Below are 18,793 nucleotides of genomic sequence, written 5' to 3' on the forward strand. Positions count from 1 at the left end.
TCAATCTTACAGGCAAAACAAAGATCCATATGCAGGAAAACAACACAAAGATGGGTTTTTTCTTCTTCTTTGTAACTAAAATAGCTTATTCTTCCTCTTTTACACAAAATGCACAGCCCCATACGCAGAAAAATCCAAAAAAGAATTAATTTTTCCTTCTTTACTAGCATTAACGTTTAAAACAAACATACCCAACAGTGCAAACACTCTCTAAAGTCACAAAAGATTCAACATTTCGGTTTTCATACATAACAAAAACCATGTAATTAATCAAACAAACATAAACAAAGATCAGTTAAGTAAAAGAAACACAACTAACTTAACAACAACCATGCAAGCTCACTCACCTTTAGTCAGTAAAGAAGAAGTCTGAACTCAGAGATCAACTTTGTTCAAACTTAAATATGAAGAGACACCTGACATTAAGGTGGTACTCTAACTAAGTTAGATATATTTGTACGGAGAAGCAGAAAGGAAGTGAAGACTGAAGAGAGAGAGAATGAAGAGTCTTTGAATTCCTTCCTATTTGTAGTGCAAGAGTTGAGTGCGTGTCTACTTTTGAACAACTGTTGGGTTTCCACTTTTGCATGACTATTCATATTTTCATGTGCCATAGATTCGCTGTGCTATCTAACACTCTAACTAACTGCCCCCACAGCCAACACTCCAGAGTCTAAAATGCCTAGAAAATTGTACTTCGGGCAGTAACAGCGTGCAAAGTCTATGATGAAGGAGCACTTAGCCATTACAACAAGTCAACAATCCTAAACGCCCTTAAATTTGTTGCTGTCTCGCCAATTTGCCAATTTACCAAGGGCAATATATGAAGTAAAGATCAAGACATGGCCAAGGTTAAGGCAGGTATGTCCTGATGTATAGGGGTGTTTAACTGTTTATGGGTAAGTTCCGGTTCGGTTCTTATCAGTTTCGGGTTTGGTTCTATTTTTAACGGTTCCTATCATGTTCGGTTTTTTTGGTATTTTTTTTTTTATATTTAGAAAAACCATAACCATACCCATTAATTAAGTCGGTTCCGGTTTCGGTTTTGGTTTCTTCTCGGGTTATACATTATTATTACTAAAACTAGTAAATGGAACGCACGTGTTAGGAAAAAAAAATTGGAGAAATGAATGAATGCATGTAAATTAGAATAGTAAATTAAAAAGTTCAATAAGGAAAAAACTTCTTTGTTCGATTAGATTTTTGATGCTTTACCATCAGTTTTTTTTTTTTTTTTTTTAAATAAGTAGGTAGCTTTGACAGATAAAGAATTTATAGCTAGCTTAAAAAAACAATTTTTATTATTATTATTTTTATTTAGAAACAATCGCATTTGGAAACAATTAGAAAAAAGTGTATTGGACACTGTTAATATTTAGAGTGAATATGTGGAGTGAATTGAATGTGTAAATAATAGTTTTCCGGAAGATGGTTATGTGGCAAGATTACAATTTAAAAACTTTCAATATAATGTGGATCTTATTTCAAATGATTGAATGATTCAAATGATTCAAATGATGGAGTGTTGTTTTTTTCAATCCATCCATATGGAGGCGACAAAAGGAAGAAATTATGGATACTAGCTAGTTGCATCGCTGAATTCTTACATTGGTTATTGGTCTCCATTATGAAAATGTTATTAGCACCCAACTCCACATGCAGAACTTTGGTAGGTTTTGGGCTTCAACTTAATTAACATAATGCAATGCAATGTTGGTTCTTTGAGAGTCAAATTAAGTATAATGATTGAGTACTTAGCAGCAGGTGCAAAGTGCACGGTGAAAGAGTGAAGAGGCATTATAAGCGTGATCCATTGTGCATAATCACTCTGCTATGCCTAAATGATTATAGAAATATTTTGTCAGGCGGCAACAATTTGATTATAGAAACATCCATAATACAGACTGGTGTACTGGGAAAAATGGTAGTGCTCTTCCTAAAAAAAAAAAATTGTTGGACTCATATTAAAAACTTTAATATTGCTTCAACTAAAGATGAGACATGCCATGATTGGTAATTTCAGGTATGCACATGCAGCTTAGGGCATAACTTCAATTCCTATTAATCACCATAACAAATTAATCCAAAAGTTTTAAAATTGTAACACCCAAATTAAGCTTAACTACAAACCCAGATCGCTAAATAAGTTGACTAAAGAAATGGGGATTAGCTAGCTACTTGCTCCTTTCACTGTTATCTCTCTCCTAGAAATGAGAAGTGATTTAGGAACTGATGACTTTTTTTGGATCTGGGCTTCTAAACTAAAAGCAGCCCACTTTGAAATTAAAACTTCGAAGTTCAAACATACAAAAAGTACTGAATGCTTATTTGCGTTCCAACAACCTTTGAATCAATTAAGAACTATAAAAAAAGTTAATTGGCTTCTAAATCATTCATTTAGTTGGTTAATTTAATACTGAACTTTCAGTAAAAAAAAAAAAAAAAAAAAAAACTTCAATATCTGACTTTCTTCTACAGATAGATTAGGATTGAACTGCTAACTACTGCTGGGAGGTTACACAGAGAGTACAGATATCTGAAGTGTAAATTCAAGAAAAAGCATGAGGTAAATATTATTTCAGATTGATAACAAAAGACATGATATCCATTGTTTTGGCTCCCCTTGAGTGTATAGAGAAACCCTGTAATGAAAATAAATAGAAACTAAAAGTCAATGCAACTGAAAAGCTTTAGAACCATTTCCATAAACAAACATGAAAAACAATTCTCAGATATAAGGAGTGCCATTTACACATAGGCTTAACTGCGAGTACCATGTAATACAAATGCAAAGAAACCAAGCCAATACACTTTTGGAACTTCAATTTCTATCGACCTTCTCAGTATTCTCATCTTACAAAGCACTGAAAGTTTGGGCCTAGTGATCAAGAAATTAAACTGTGGCAAAACTATTCACAGTCTGAAATAGCCTAGCAGGTATCAAAAAATACAGAGACAAACAAAACCAGGTACAACCCTCCCTTTTTTTTCGTTCTCTTATTCAGTCACTCCAGTTTACTATGCAAACCAATAGTATTTTTCAACGAAAAATTCGCATAAACGCCGAAAAGCGGATCAGAATGTAGATGAGAAACGGGATGCAATAGTCTGAGAGGCAAAAGCTTGAATCTGTTTCTTCGCATCTACAGGAAGACAAGACGTAGTTGAGAACATCAAATCAAGGAATACAAAAATAACAATCCGAAAAGATGAGAAGTAGAATAACTAAAGATAGAATGGTTACATGGTTACATTCTAAGAAAATAAAAAGGACTATAAGCTTATAAACCATTCAAATGTAATTTAGTAAAAAAACATACTTTACTAACACGATAACAAACAAAGTCTGATTATTTTTCTCTTCATGATATTTTGAATTTGTTTCTTTTAAGAACAATTACCATCTGATCCCACGACTGCCAGTCTTTTTAAATAGTTCATTTTTTAAAAATTTGGAAAATAAGCTTAAAAGATGACGTATTAGTACTCTAAAGAGATAGAACAAATTTTTTGAGCTAATGCGTTGTGCTCGCACAATAAATATTTACTGTCCCAAGACCACATCACAAAGTAGCTTGCTAACAACAAAGTGTCACAACATCATTAACGCCATTTTCAAGGTACACATGTTAGCAGCTTCGACTTTAACCTAAATGCACTACAGCCATGTTCTAATAAACCTTAGCCACGTCTAGCTTAAGAATTCCAATGGCAGTGATAACTCTTTCCATTATGACACTCATTATTGTCTAGGTAGATTCCCTTCTCCTTTAACATCATTTTCCCTTCAATTCAAAGCATTTAACCATGACTCCAAACCTAGCTCCAATACCAAATTTTAAGAATCAACCAACCACAGGTATAGGCTTCAAACCCTCAAGAATTTGCATTCAAACCCATTATCAAAAATATAAAAGGAAGCCAAAGATCCAAGGCTCCCATGCTTGAGTTTCACATATAAGAAATAAATTAACAAATTAACGCTTGAGGGGACTGTTGCTAAGAATCATTTATGTATAGAAATCCAAGTACTCAAAAGCCAAAAGATGGGAGTAAAATATAGAATGGAAAATTTAATATATGGTTAAGTCTTGGCGAAATTTAGTGTTTTACTGGGAGCAATCACAATATGATATACTACAACCTTTCATCAAGGGCAGTTCACTCTTATGTAGTTTGATATAATATTTACTGTGTAGTGTGAGAATAATGAAGTACCATGGCAAGGACAACACTTCAAATCAAAACCCAAATATCAAAGACATAACACACCGTAAATTCAGGGGGCAAAGAGCTTAGAGTGCTTCTAACATTTAGCGTGAATTATTAATGTCAAGTTTGCTAATGGGCTAAAGAATTTACATGATCTGATACAACTAATTGAAGAAAACAAAACTTAAAGCGTAAAACTTTAATTGTCTGAAATTCCAATTTCCAAAAGAAATGCAAATATAAAAATAGAGATGCAGAAACAAAGTGCAAGGATTTAAAACATGCAATACTCATGGTATGTAGTAAACTATACACATACAAAGAAAGAGCCTAGCACGAAAAGATTGCTTACAACATAAACATGATTGTTGGGAGCAAAAGACACGTTGGGGAGAGATGGTGATTGAGGGTACGCAACCTATTGTCACTGACTCATTGTAGTCCCCAACCTCAAATGGAGAGGAAGATTAAAGAGATGATGAGAGGGGACAATGAAATTACGCATAAAATCTTTTGTAACTCACCTAAATGGGTTACCAAGATGCTAGAAACCTTATAGATAGGGGATTAGACCTCAAGTATAAGTGTCCTTACGTCATCACAAATCTAAGTGTTCTTGCAACACCGCACTTACACAGTTACACCCAAATTACAGAAATTGAAAACCATTATTCCTATTTCTGGAAAAACAAAAGATTTATTCCCGCCTTGCTTGATTCATACACACTGTTCTAAAGTTTAAATGTATTGGTAAACCTAGTTTTCATTATTCCAATCATGGAAAAGTTGGAGAGAGAAATCATAGAAAAATTGGAGAGAGAAGGAGAAAAAAATATCGAGTATTCAAATTGAGCTATTTGAAACCACTTGAGAAGTACATAAACTAATGCCTTTTTACGTTAGCGATTAGTTGTCCCCTTACACATACCATCAAATTTCAATCAATATGTGAATCATTAATTTTGTTCCTAATCAATAAGAAGCAATCACAAAAATAGATTAGGTTCCATTAATAAGTATGTAACGATGAACACTGCTAGTATATGAAGTGAGTAAAGAAAACTGAAAGTATAAAATACAGCATAAAGATGTGCAATAGAAAAGTATACCTCTATGAATTTCATGCATAACGTAGATTGAGTGTAAATTGATATTATATGGAGTGGCCTTTAATATTATATAATTTTGAGCAACAATCTCTTCATTAATTCACGGATACAAACATTATTGTCCAATCAGTTATGTATTGCCTTCATAGAAATCTCTATGGCTCTTACTGGTAAGCACGCATTTGTCTCTTACTGTTACTACTTTTCACTGCCACGTCTTGTTCGGTTCTCAGTGCCACTACATTAACCTTAAACAAAGAGTACAATCCTTACGTTACCTAATTCTAAGAGAAGTAAACAACAAAGAACACGAAACAACCCAGTAAAACAACAACTCAAGAAAGTTTTGAAGAAGGGGCTCCCATAACTTTTCGTGGTTGGGGATTTAAGACTAAAAATAGTTTTCATACACTGAAGAAAATACAGTTGATAACAATAGTATACAATCAGACTTTTAAGCCATCAACGTGCGTTCAGAGGCCTCCTTCCAACCAGCCTCTGTCCAAGCTCAACCAAAAACATATGAAAATCACCCCTTCTTGAAAATAATATCAAAACACTCAGAAATATATATGCTCAACACTAAAATCTAAACCAGATTTACAAACCGAAAGATGGGTAACAATAACTGGGGTGGACAGGACATGTAGTGATTTCAGTCATGTCAAATTAGTCAGAGGTTAAGCTCCTACTTCATGAACTATAAAAGAAATGTATAAAAATAAACGACATAAAGTCTCCTAACCCCCACTTAGTATTGAGCTAAATTTGTATCACCAAGAACTACATGTGTTTCTAACTTCATTACATTTCTCTTTATGAAAAAACAGAAACCAACAACACGCTTCAAAGCGCTAAATCTTTAATACCTTAATCAAGCAGATGTATTTTAGAACCATTTGATCTCGCTCATGGGGTGCATATCCTTATAGAGAAAAATAACTTCAATCTCCTCATTAGTTCATACCAAAACCATCCAACATAACAACAATCACCCAACACAATCCATATAGACCAACCAAATATAAATATCTCGTTGTTCCCTTAAAAACAGTCAACAATTCTTTCCCAACCTTTTCTTTTCTATTACATTAAAACTTTTCTAACATGTCTTAGAAGGATATGTTCATGTAACCAGTAACTTGGCCCACAACCAGTAACCTTCCCCCTAAATGTTCAGTTCTCGACTTAATCGAATAAGCTAAAACCCAAAATTGTTTCGACTCCACAAAATAAGAAAATTTGCAAAAAAACATGTGATAAAAGAACAATTCATTACTCCTAATTTTGTGGTTACTCACGTCGAAATCACAATATATAACTTAGCTTAAAGAACAATATATCAGCAACTAATTAACGTAAATTTATTTGCCTGTGACTAACAAAATTTTAATAATACCTCCACTATTTTTTTCATCTATATGGTTTTTTATCTCCTCAACCAATACTTGAAAATCTCAGCCATTCCTTGACTGAGATGACTACAGGACACATACGTGAAAAAACTAAGCTCATATACATGGAAGACTCCAAGACCAAATTGAAATGAAATGTTTGTCCAAGTTGAAATGAAAGGTTTGTCTAAGAACAGTTAACAACACGATAAATAACACAAACTTGCAAGAGATGATTGATTAGTTTGATATTGTGACCATCAATGAGGAAGCCATACACACATATTTAGCTCAAACATTGAGAATTGGCCAAGATGCATTTAAGCTCACTATAGTCACTTAAGTTTCTTCATATATTCTAAGATGTGATGCATACATATACGATATGATGAACCAATAGATAAAGGACTATAAGAAAATCAAATTGTACCAGTGAGTTCTTATTGAACTTAAATTCGCGTGCTATCCAATGACGATCAAGCCATAGAATCCATAGTTCCAAACTGGAAGCCATCTGACATAATAAACAGTGAAAAGCAAGCAAATCAACCTGAAGGGACTAAAAAATTCTAATCCCTAATCAACATATCTAAACAACTACAGGAACCACAATAACCACAATAACCACATATGTTATTGTTGATTAGATTGAGACCAAAAATTACCTTAATGTTAATCAAATATTCAATCAACCCTAAGAGTAGTCATGGTTGTTAATAAATTCAAACTACCATATATATAGCAGGCAGTGACATAAGAATAAGTAAAAAGGTTGCAAAAAAAAAACAACTTTAGTAGCACTGAAGCTTGAAGTAAAATTAACACCAATTGCAATATTACTAACCACCAAATAGATGCAGGACCTGAAAAGGAGTTACGAAAAAAGCATCCTACACAGAGTTGCAAAAATAATAACCAACAAAACAAACAATATTACCAATATCAAAAGCGGTTAGGACTTAGGAGAGTGCTTACCTCTGTATATCAATTGTCACAGACGAAAGAGGCGTTGGAAAGAGCTGGTCATGTAAGGTGTAATTTTCTCCATTGCAACGATTGAACTTGGTTCCATGTACTGCGTAGTATACAATCCAATTAAGTTTTTGCATCAGAAAACTTTGCAGCAACATAGGAATTACTTTAACATGTTTAGTTAAGAGAAAACATGATGGAGGGAAGAGAAATAGAATCCTAAATAGACACTACCAGCAAAGACAATTTTCTTTTATGTACTTTCTTAATTCTATAGTTAACCATTGAATTCTATATATAAAAAACTAAGACATGGACCTGGATTTTAGTGGTACTCGATCGTTTGATCTCGATAGCAACTATAATTTGCATTAAGAAGCCAATAACAAACTTAAGGGAAAATAAATGCACTGGAATGCAACAATTGCAACAACAACACAAATAAAAGCACAATAAAATAAATTAAAATAAAACAGTAAAAATCAAATCAAATCAAATACTAAGAAAATGTTCAAAAATTGCAAATGGTCACCTGCTTGCTTATGTTGCCCCCTCTCTCCACATGCACTGTTAAGTAAAAACTATCAAATCAACCAAAGGAAATACCACATATAAATCAGGGAGGAAACAAACCAACACCAATAAGAATTGAACTAACCTCATGTGGTACGACATCATATCATTGGCAATGAATAAAAAAAACCCACATAACCAAGCAGATTTATGTTTACCAAAGGAAGTGGTAAATGAACCTAAATGAAATTTGAATCAAAATTCGGACCTTCTCCCAAGAATCTGCTGTTCAAGTACCCGGATATCATTATTAGGATGCAGTCCAAGAACTACCATGCTTTCAAGCAGCCTCGAAGGATCTTTTACATATATGTTACCTTGCAGAACATAGATAATCAGAGCTGACAGTCACACTAAGACTAAATAAGAAACACAAAGGTAAATGAATTTTACGTTTTGCAACAAATGAACTCTCTGGAAGGCACCTTTGCATATTCATTTTTCCGACTAAAGTGCTACTCTTTTTAAGAGATTGATAAACAGTATTGCCATCAAATTTGTCGGGAGTTTCCATAAAGAAGATTCACACCTTGATATTTAAGTTCCGATTTCATTAACACAAACATTTATCAATGATTGATTATGATGTACTACAGAGTGTAATAAGTGAAAGTTTAAGCAGAATTCACATCAACTACTTGATCAGAAGAAGAACAAAGAAAGAGATTAGCATACAATGGCATGCAACTGAAACCTTGCCCACTGACGCTTCAAGCTAGTCAAAACTTTGGGATTATATGCCGCTTTCTTGACTTCGAAAGCAGGAGGTGAGGAGCCTTTTAATACCCATGTGAACTGGCATTGAAATTTCTAAAATTGGCTATTGTCATCTTTAATTGAAAATACATCAAAAGGGTGTGGGGAATGAGGCGCTGCAGCAGCAGTAGCAACAGCTTTCGCAACATCCTCAGTAGTCTGCATAAAATATGGAGCACTCCATCCAGGGCTACCAGAATCTTCACTCTTAGTCATCTCTCTTAACAATTACACCAGATAAAAATTCTGATCCTTCTGAAAAAAGTATGTCAAATAGCCATAAGTTAGTTACTCCCTCATAACTGAAAAACTTGTGATAATCGCCGTAAATCATAAGAAATGGAAAAAAAAAAAACACACAAATCATACATCAAAGAGATGAAAAATTCACACACACACACATGAAGTTGCAGCAAAGAATGGATAAGAGGGCATACCTGGATACCTTTAGCTGAGCGAAATAGGAAGAATAAACTGAACATGGAGTCTTCAAAAACTCTACCTTTAAAATTGGGATGTTGTGAGTCTTCAAAAACAAAAATTCCAGCGAGTTTCACTGTAGAAAATATAGAAAGTGAGAACCGCTCTGTACGTATAGATCGTTTGTGCTTGGAAGAGAGAGAGATATAAGAGAAAGTGAGGACCGCTATGTACGTATTAAATCATAAGTGACAAATTTTTTTTTTTTTTTTAAATTAAAAATTAAAAATTAAACTCTGTTACCTGAGTTAGTGAAAGTGCACGGCCTTAATTGTTTTCTCTTCCAAAAGAACCCCGCGTTATGCTAGGTTGGCAATGCGGGGGTAGGTGGCTAACCCCAGGATATATTGTTGGCCGGTTCCAGTACTACTAAATTTCTGTCATGGCATTTCCTTTTACTAAGATCTTAATCATCTAAGACACGGTACAACAGTTGTACTTCAATGATTCCCATGAATCTAAAAAGTATAAAACAATCATTGAAGACAGAGTGATCATATAGCATATTTGCTCAATCTATTCTTTACATTATTGACATATATAAGCGAGGGGGAAAGGAATCATGAAACAGTTTGTGAACATATGAAGGATGTAGGGAAAAAGAATCTCCAAAAAAATGAACAATCATTTATAGCAATATATGGGGATATAATGATGAGGGAAAAACATAGCTCACCATGAAGCGTATGTAAGGGGGTGACTTTGGTTTTGCAAAAGCGTATGTTAAAGTTGCCATGACATTTTCTCCAATACAATTAATAGGTAAAAATTTATATGCCACACAATTAAAAATAACAATGGAAATCAAATAAATTAATTGGGTTCAAAAAGCGTGCCTGACAATGTTTTGTTTCTACAAAGGAGCTCTCAAAATTTTGACAACATAAATCCAAAACAAATCAATTTTGAACCAAGATTTCATCCTGAGAAATCTGCATATCATAAACCATCGATCAATAAAATTGTTAGAAACTATAATAAATTCAGATGATTCAATGAAGGCATCCTGTACATTAAGAACCCTGTAATTTCCATGTAAACCAGAGCACAACGCATGTGATGAATATTAAAAATGGGATTATAGATAATAGAGTCATTTGTCCTTCTCTGATTGTCAATTAAAGTTGCAACAATCTAAGTTGTCACTACTTACTCATTTTTCTTTCTTAATCATCTACTGATTCAGTCTTCGCATGGGTAGTATACCCTTAAATTTGTTTAGGAAATGAAAAAGACAAAGAAGTTAAACTGAATATTGGTAAGGTGAGAAAATTTGTACTTTGTACTTGGTCATCGGCAATGTATTGATAGGTTCTTCTTTAATAGTGATTATCCCCTCCGATTCTGTTCTTGTTGAGCATTATGCATCGTTTATCGACGTCTGCTAATAAGAAAACCAAACCTTTATGAGAACGAATTCAAAGCACAACAAAACTAATACCAAAAAACCAATATATTATAATAGAACAATAAATTGTTCAAGTTAAGAAGTTGGGGAAGGAACTAATAGAAATTAATTACGAACAGCCTAATCTCATAGTGTTTAGTTATTGGCTAAGATGCATTTAAGAATGGTAATCTTAAATAAACCAAAACAATAATAATATAGGAATACCACGAATGTGGGAAAAAAAATCTAAACTTTTCCATGGTTATTGGCGAACCAAATGCGACTTATAGTACCTCTGCAATGGTATTGGCAAAGGCAATGCATCCAAATTGTGAGAGGGTAAAAGAGAAAGGAATAACGTACAACGCAGTTTCCGCAGAGAAAGTTAAGTTTCCACAGAGAAAGTTAGAGATTGGGGATCTACAGAGGGGATAAGCCTAAGAATTGAATGGAGAAGACGAATTGCTTCTTTTTTTTAGTCTTTGTAAATGGAAAAGAAGCCCGAAACGGTGTTCTGTTTCCTGAGATAGTTCTTTTTATTTCTTCGAGGTGCTGGAAATGTGAAAATGAAAACAAGGTTTAAATTTATGTTTCGTTGGATTTGAACTTTCCTACTCAACTGCTTTTAATTGGGAATATCAGAAACGGAGAATTGGAAAGAATTGAAGAAACTGGATGGAAATTGTGATCTGGGAAAATGAAAACAGGGTTTAAATTTATGTTTCGTTGGTTGATAAAGTGTTTGGGAATATCAGGAAACGGAGAAGACTAACTAACAGTTTACTTTTTTTTTAATTGGGAAACCGCGAAACAGCGTTCTGTTTCTGAAAACGTTGAGTTTTATAGCTTTGGAAATGTTTTAAATTACCGATTTATCCTTCGAACGTGAAGTGCAGAAAATTTTGTTGGTGAAATTTTTGGGTACCCTTTTGGACAAAAACATTAGGTTAAAACCGAGAATACGGAGACTAATAAACGGCGGCTAGTTTTCCCATTATATATAAGATTATGTTTTTAATTACGTAACCGATATAAAAGTTGGTTTTTAGTGCAACAATAACATGTGTAATGGTCCTAAATTCAATAATCTTCGAAAGTTTTCTAAAAACTTTAAATACATCTCATAAATTGTACGTACGCATGTATAATACAATGTACTTTGTATTATACGTACATACATATGTCATATATAAATATATATCACACTAAATTTTAACATGTATAATAAGTATATGTACTACAATTGTTAGTATTGCACGCATTCATTATCATATATATACATATATATACATGTGTATTATATCAAGCATGTGTACGTACTTATATAAATATTATCATGTACACGTTTATTAGTTAATATATACAATGTATTAATTAATTCATAGTATACATGTGTATAGAGTTTTAGTGGAGAGATGAGTCTACGGGGACAATTTTAGTAGATCCATGTGGGAGAGCTCTGTTATAAGAAATTGCCACCTAGGATTGTGATCGTCCACCTCAGACGGTATTCTGCTTTAATATAGAGAGAGGTGATAGTAGATATAAAAATTATCAGTATCTCCAAAATTATATTGTGCTCTATTAACTAGATATTTATATATTGACAATTTGACACTACTTTATGTAGTGGATACATATTTCAAATTTAGCACAAGTAAGTTTTATTGAGCAACCTGATGCGCACGAATCCACCATACAATTGAATGATGCAAGAGCAAGATAAAACAACTAATTAAAGTATATATATCTAACAAACAAAGCAAGCAAAAAACAAGTAAAGACAAGATTGACGTGGTTTGGTGATGAAGCCTAGCAGAATTCCACCAGTGAGAAGATTAGATCAAACATGAATACAAGGCTACAACTTACAAGCTCTATCTAAAGACATTGAAACATAGATTCACTAGAGTTCCCCAAAGAAACTCACAAATCTCTCTGTGTAAGCCGTAAAATCATAACCTCAGCTTTTATTTGCTTGATTGGTTATGTTACAGTTAGAGGTGGCCTCAAATAACTTTAAGCAGACTTTCCATACATAAATTCCTCCCAACTAAAAACAAGGGGGTGGCTTTTGTATACCAGATGATACACCATGTACATTTGAGCAATTAGATACAGCCACCCCACCTATGTATGTTAAGTTGATATTGTGTAACCATAGTTCGTGATTCTAAACGAAACTTCGGAATTCCGCCCGAAATTTTGGTTTTTCAAAAAATCAGAATTCTGAATATATAGTTGAAATATCTAAAATTCCGAAATATTTGAAATTTCAAATGTAATAGGGGTCGAAATTTAATTAATTTCGGTTTTAGATTTGTCGGAATTCCGAGAATTTCAAAATTCCGAACTATGTGTGTAACACAACATTTTTGCACGGCTTTATAGAACTACATCTCAAACTTACAGTTTTTTTTGTATTTGACGTCCCGACAATGTTTTTAAATGTGATGTCTGTCAGCTGCACTTGAGAAGGCTGCAAAAAAAAAAAAGAGTTAGACCTTAGAACATACATTGGCATAATGAAATAAATGTTTTATACTATTGTTTAATATATCACTTACAGTTGCGTCACATTGATGCCCTGGGCAGTATTCTTGATCCAAAATTATTGGGTTTGACACATTTTTCATTAGTATCTCCTCAAATGTGATATTATGAGCTTGACTTGGAGAAGACCCCAACCAGCTATTTATGCGTACGCCATTACTAGTATGACTTAAAGAGCAATTTTCCACTTTGACGTTCATCACATCGTGCTCTTTTGGGAACTTTCCTAGACTTCCAACACTAAAAATAATAGAAAAAGTTTCATCCATGAGTTTTTATTTCTATAAGAATTTAAACGATATCTTCAAAAAATGTAATATGTTATATAAAAAACATATTTCATATACTTATCTCATATGTTATATGTAATGTTATACTTATATATCTCTAGAACTATATATTATGAAATATATTCTAGAACATAATATTGTATATTCTAAAATATATGAATGTCTCTAGAACATATATAAGTATAACATAATGTTCTAGAATATTATGTTCTAGAGATAATGTTCTAGAACATATATAAGTATAACATACTTATATATTCTATAACATATATGTTATACTTATACTTATATATTGTTTGGTTATATATGTTATAAAATATTTATACTTATAACATATATACTTATAGAATATATGTTATACTTATATACTTATATATTCTAGAACATATCTTATAAGTATAAGTATTAAAGATATAAGTATAAGATACATATATAAGTATAACATAATGTTTTAGAATATAATGTTATACTTATATTCTAGAACAATATTCTAGAATATATGAAATATATAAGTATCTCTAGAATATATCTCTAAAATATATATGTATAACATATTTCATATACTTATCTCTAGAATATATTGTTTGGTTTTTTTATATAACATTTCATATATTGTTTGGTTTTTATATAACATTATATTCTAGAGAAAAACAATATAATGTTAGTTTTTTATATTATTAAGTTACGAAATAATATAAAAAAAATCAAACAATATATCTCTACTTAGTTAAGTTACATATTGGGGTAGTTATTGGGTTATGCGTAGTTAAGTTACTCTGTTCCGGCAACCTCCGTGACTAGCCCAAGATTGTTGCCTTTGATCGTCAATGATTTCTGAGTTTGCTCCAGTTAGCTTCAAAGCATTCACGTCTTGGAACAGGATCCAACTAGGTTTACTAAAGGTATGGTAGTCTTTGGGAGCTTTGAGTGTGCCACGTACATCAACACTAATTATTGTCGTTTTACAAGGACCCAAAAAAAACTACTTCACTTATGAAGAATGTACCACGTGGGATGCTTAGAGTTGATGCACCAATATTGGAATTACAAGTTGCGTTCCATGCAACCAAGAATGGTTGAAACATAAATTTCAATTACTCATATAAGAGAAGGTTAAAAATACAAATAATTTAGTAAAAATCTACAAATCTCAGTTTTAAGCGATCACGGGAAGAACCATTTTATTGGGAATTAAGATGGCTGCAATACTCACTAATGCAAGTATGTTCAACACTGCTCAAGACCTAATAGTGCTTAAAGAGACTTGGTGTTACTTGTAGACCAAGACCATCGACATTTCATAGTGTATTGAACAGTTGACAACTGCATCAATTCACAACTCGAGCTATTGTTTCACACTTAGCCGAAACTCACACTACACAAAAAGAAAGATTATGCCTTATACCTAATGCGATCATTTTAACTTACCAGCATGGGCTTTATATCATGGGCCTCTTTCATACCGCCCAAGTGCCCAACTGAATTTTACAACCAATATTAGAATATATAGTAGTCTTAATATGCAACATTTTTGCCAATTTCCCTAGCTAAAAAAATGTGGGTCTAAAACAGCAACAAAATTAAGTTTTCTTGATCAACACAATTAACAAAACTCCATCAACACAAATTGCTACAAAGGTGCTGATAAATGATTGCATTATACTTCTCTGTTTTTCACAATAGAAATACAACAAAACAAAAATGTGAAGAAAGAGAAGAACTAACTACAACAATATTGAAGAAGGCACAGAATCATGGCTTTATCATCATGTTATCTGATTCACCGTTCCCTTTTGCACCATAGCTCGTAACGTCAAATGTGTTTGAAGAGCATTGTGTTCTAGAATTCAATAAAGCCAATGCTAATAGAAAGAGATACAAATAACTCCACATTTTCATCTTCTCCCTCCCTCTCTCTCTCAATACCTCTGCTTTTCTCCTTGCAAGTCACTATCTGGCAATGCCTCTCCTTTTATTTGTGCAAGTTTCCCTACCTTTATTAAGGTCATTTTCACTTTTTAATGACTCTCCCATTAGCACTGTAATTTGCACATATACAGTTTAAGTATGTAAAATCATCCCAGCTTAATTTGGATATTTGATCACATACGTGTTAGTATGTTAGATGCTTCTTTTGGTGTAGTATTGAAAACTAAGTAAAGACACCAAGTTATTTGAATTTACAACTAATCACTATCTTAACTAGGTACTGTTGCTTACTTGCTTTTAACAAAAACAAAGCCCAATAACACTATAATTTTCCGTTATTGGTAAAATTCTGTTCATCCACTATTCTCTTACAACAAAAGACAAAAGGAAAAAAAACAAAACATAACATGAATGGCCTCTCCTGTGGGCGAAAACAGAGTTCCCTAACCTAACTCCTTCTTCTAGCTAACTAACAGCTTCTCTATAACCAAAGTTCTCCTCTCTCCCCAGGTCTCCAAGTACTCTTGGAACCTGTCTTTATCCCTTCTCGTTAGAGTATCAAAAATCTCTCCTTTCTGGGTTCTCATATCTTCTTTTTCAGCTGGTCCTAGTTCCAGGTTGTGTCTTCTATTCTTCTTCTGGCCACACTCATCAAGAGAGGATATGGAGGATCAGCAAGATGTAGATATGGTAACAGTAGGAAACATGAAAATAGAGGAGCTACAACAAAATATGTTTAAACTGTTATTCAAAAAAAAAAAAAGGGTGGTAGAAATAGACTGTCTCAATATACAAGATTAGTTCAATGGGGCTTACTCTAATGGGCAAAATGTATGGAGGACATATCATTAACCTGGAAGAGTTAAGTGGGGAACTCCATAGAATTTGGCAAACGAAGAAAGAAATCTGCCTGGAGATGGTAGACAGAGAACATGTCCAAATCACTTTTGAAGAGGACAGTGAACGAACACATGTCCTAGACAATGGGCCATGGATTATACATGGGCACATACTTTCCATTAAAGAATGGATTGGGGACAGCAAGATGGATGAATATAATTTTGATTTTGTCAAGTTTTGGATTCAGATATGGGATCTTTCGAAGGCCCGCATCAATAGAACTAATGTATAGAAGGTAGGAGCAGATCTTGGAACGGTATGTGAAGCAGATCTCTCATGCCCGCCAGACTTTAACCAACCAGTGGCTAGAGTAAGAGTAGAGATGGATATCAAAGAAAGGCTATCTAAAGACCAAAAGGTTAAATTGAAAACAGGAGAGATCTTTGAAGTTAGATTCAAATATGAAAAGCTTGATATCTTTTGTTATTTCTGTGGAATCATTGGGCATGACCAATATAATTGTCGGATCAGAGTACAGTATAGATATGATATCTCAAAATATGGAGGCTCACCAACAGTCATTAAACCGTTCTTTACAAGCCAACTGAAAGCAAATAGTTCTTCAATGGTATAGCTTATTCAGGGAAATAGACAGTTACTATAGCAGGAAAGCCACAAAAGCTAAAGGTGGAGGAGACGCCGGCATCTACGGTGGTAGAGGGTACAGTATGCGTGCACGACAGGAGAGATGGTACAAAGCCACGTCAGGTAGGACAGAGGCCATTAGGGACAAAGGAGATGATACAGAATCTAACATCAGGAAAAGGACCCAAGCAACGGATACTACAACGGCTATGACCCAGGTGGAGGTATTCCCAACGGCTATAATTCAAAAGAATGGACCCGCTATGGACAGGAGGACACATGGGCCTGAAAGGAATGGGCTTGAGAGAGAGGGCTATGGGATCCTTGGTCCTGGACCAGACAGGGGAATAGGTCATGGGGTGGAGTCTGATGAGCTGTCAAGAGAACTGGGCCATCTAAGGGATACCCCAATGGGCTGTGCGGATCCACAAGAAAGCCTAAACAGTGTAAGGACTATAGTGACGGTGGAAGTAAAAGAAATCTTTGGGACCAGGAATCAAAAACAGGAAGCTGGAACACAACAGGGTCAAATCAAGAGTGATAGAGAAAGTAGGGCACACTGCACTCAAAACCTACTCTCATCTAGTTCCAAGAAAAATGTCTCTACAGCCGAGGAAATCCAGCCAAGCACAAAGGGGATGCCTATGGTACAAAATCCAGATACTGGATTTCGTTTCCAAAGCAAGATGACACGTGAACGAGGGTTTAAGATGACGGTATCCCGAGGTAAAAAGCAAAAAAAGAAAAATCAGGCCACATCAAAAGAATTGGTTAGCATTGAAGAAGAGGAAGAGTTCTCAAGTGAAGTTAGTAGAATAGGGATAAAAAGAAAGGGGTGTCTGGAAGTTTTTTCCACACTAACAATGGCAGATGATGGGGAATATAGATGGCTCTGTAGAAGCATACGAGGGGCTGTGAAAAGGTCAACAAGACCAAAAATACAAGCTGATGAACTGAGGAACATAAGGGAAGGGCACATGCTTATACCAACAGAAGCACAAATAATTCCAGTATCAAGTGGCTCAAGTGAATCACAAGGATCCCAAGGTGCGTCTTCAGAAGATGGTATGGCCACTTCCTCGGAATCATCAGCAACGGAGTCAGGTGAGCTGGGAAATGAGTCTGATGAACTGGAAGAAACAGAAGAGTCTGAGGATATGGAGGAAGAGATACAAATCGATGATGAGCACCCTAAACAGGAAGTGTTTAATACTAAAGCACATGACATGGCTGGGTTAGAGGATGATAGTGATTGGTATGAGTCTCAATCAATACCCCTAGCTATGGATGATTCTACAGTGATAAGGAAACTATAATATGAAGTCAGCAGAGAAACAAGTCAAGGTGAAAATGAATATGAAGACAAGGGGGAAGGTAGCTCAAAACACGTCAACAGTAAGGAAGAAAGCAATGATGGAGCAAACAGTGAGGGTTTGTTCTCTTCTCCCCAAAGGCTCGCGGTGGTTGTCTCCTCACAGCCACCTTTGTCTCCATGACGATACAAGCCTGGAATTTTCGGGGGATAGGTACCACCATGACGGTTCAACAACTAAAGGACCTGATGAGGAAGTTTGGAATAGATATAGTGTGTCTATCAGAGACCAAAGCAAGTAAAGAAGGGATAGAAAAGCTAAGTAAATATTTGAAGCT

The 18,793-nt window shown here is 34.3% G+C and overlaps 1 protein-coding gene across 3 annotated transcripts in view; it reads right to left on the reverse strand.

The window, feature by feature from the left end:
- The window catches only part of LOC147478361 (putative inactive histone-lysine N-methyltransferase SUVR2), an 83,729-nt gene extending 82,954 nt beyond the window's left edge, over window positions 1-775 (reverse strand). The window contains exon 1 of one of the 3 annotated variants that reach the window (XM_086582437.1): window positions 348-775. The gene's annotated coding sequence lies outside the window, so the exon portion shown is untranslated. The remainder of the gene's footprint in view (window positions 1-347) is intronic. The other 2 variants (XM_086582436.1, XM_086582434.1) reach the window with 2 other exon arrangements.
- Between the last annotated feature and the right edge of the window lie 18,018 nt (window positions 776-18,793).

The sequence above is a fragment of the Coptis chinensis genome, chromosome 9 (genome assembly GCF_015680905.1).
Source record: "Coptis chinensis isolate HL-2020 chromosome 9, ASM1568090v1, whole genome shotgun sequence".
Classification (NCBI taxonomy): Eukaryota; Viridiplantae; Streptophyta; class Magnoliopsida; order Ranunculales; family Ranunculaceae; genus Coptis; species Coptis chinensis.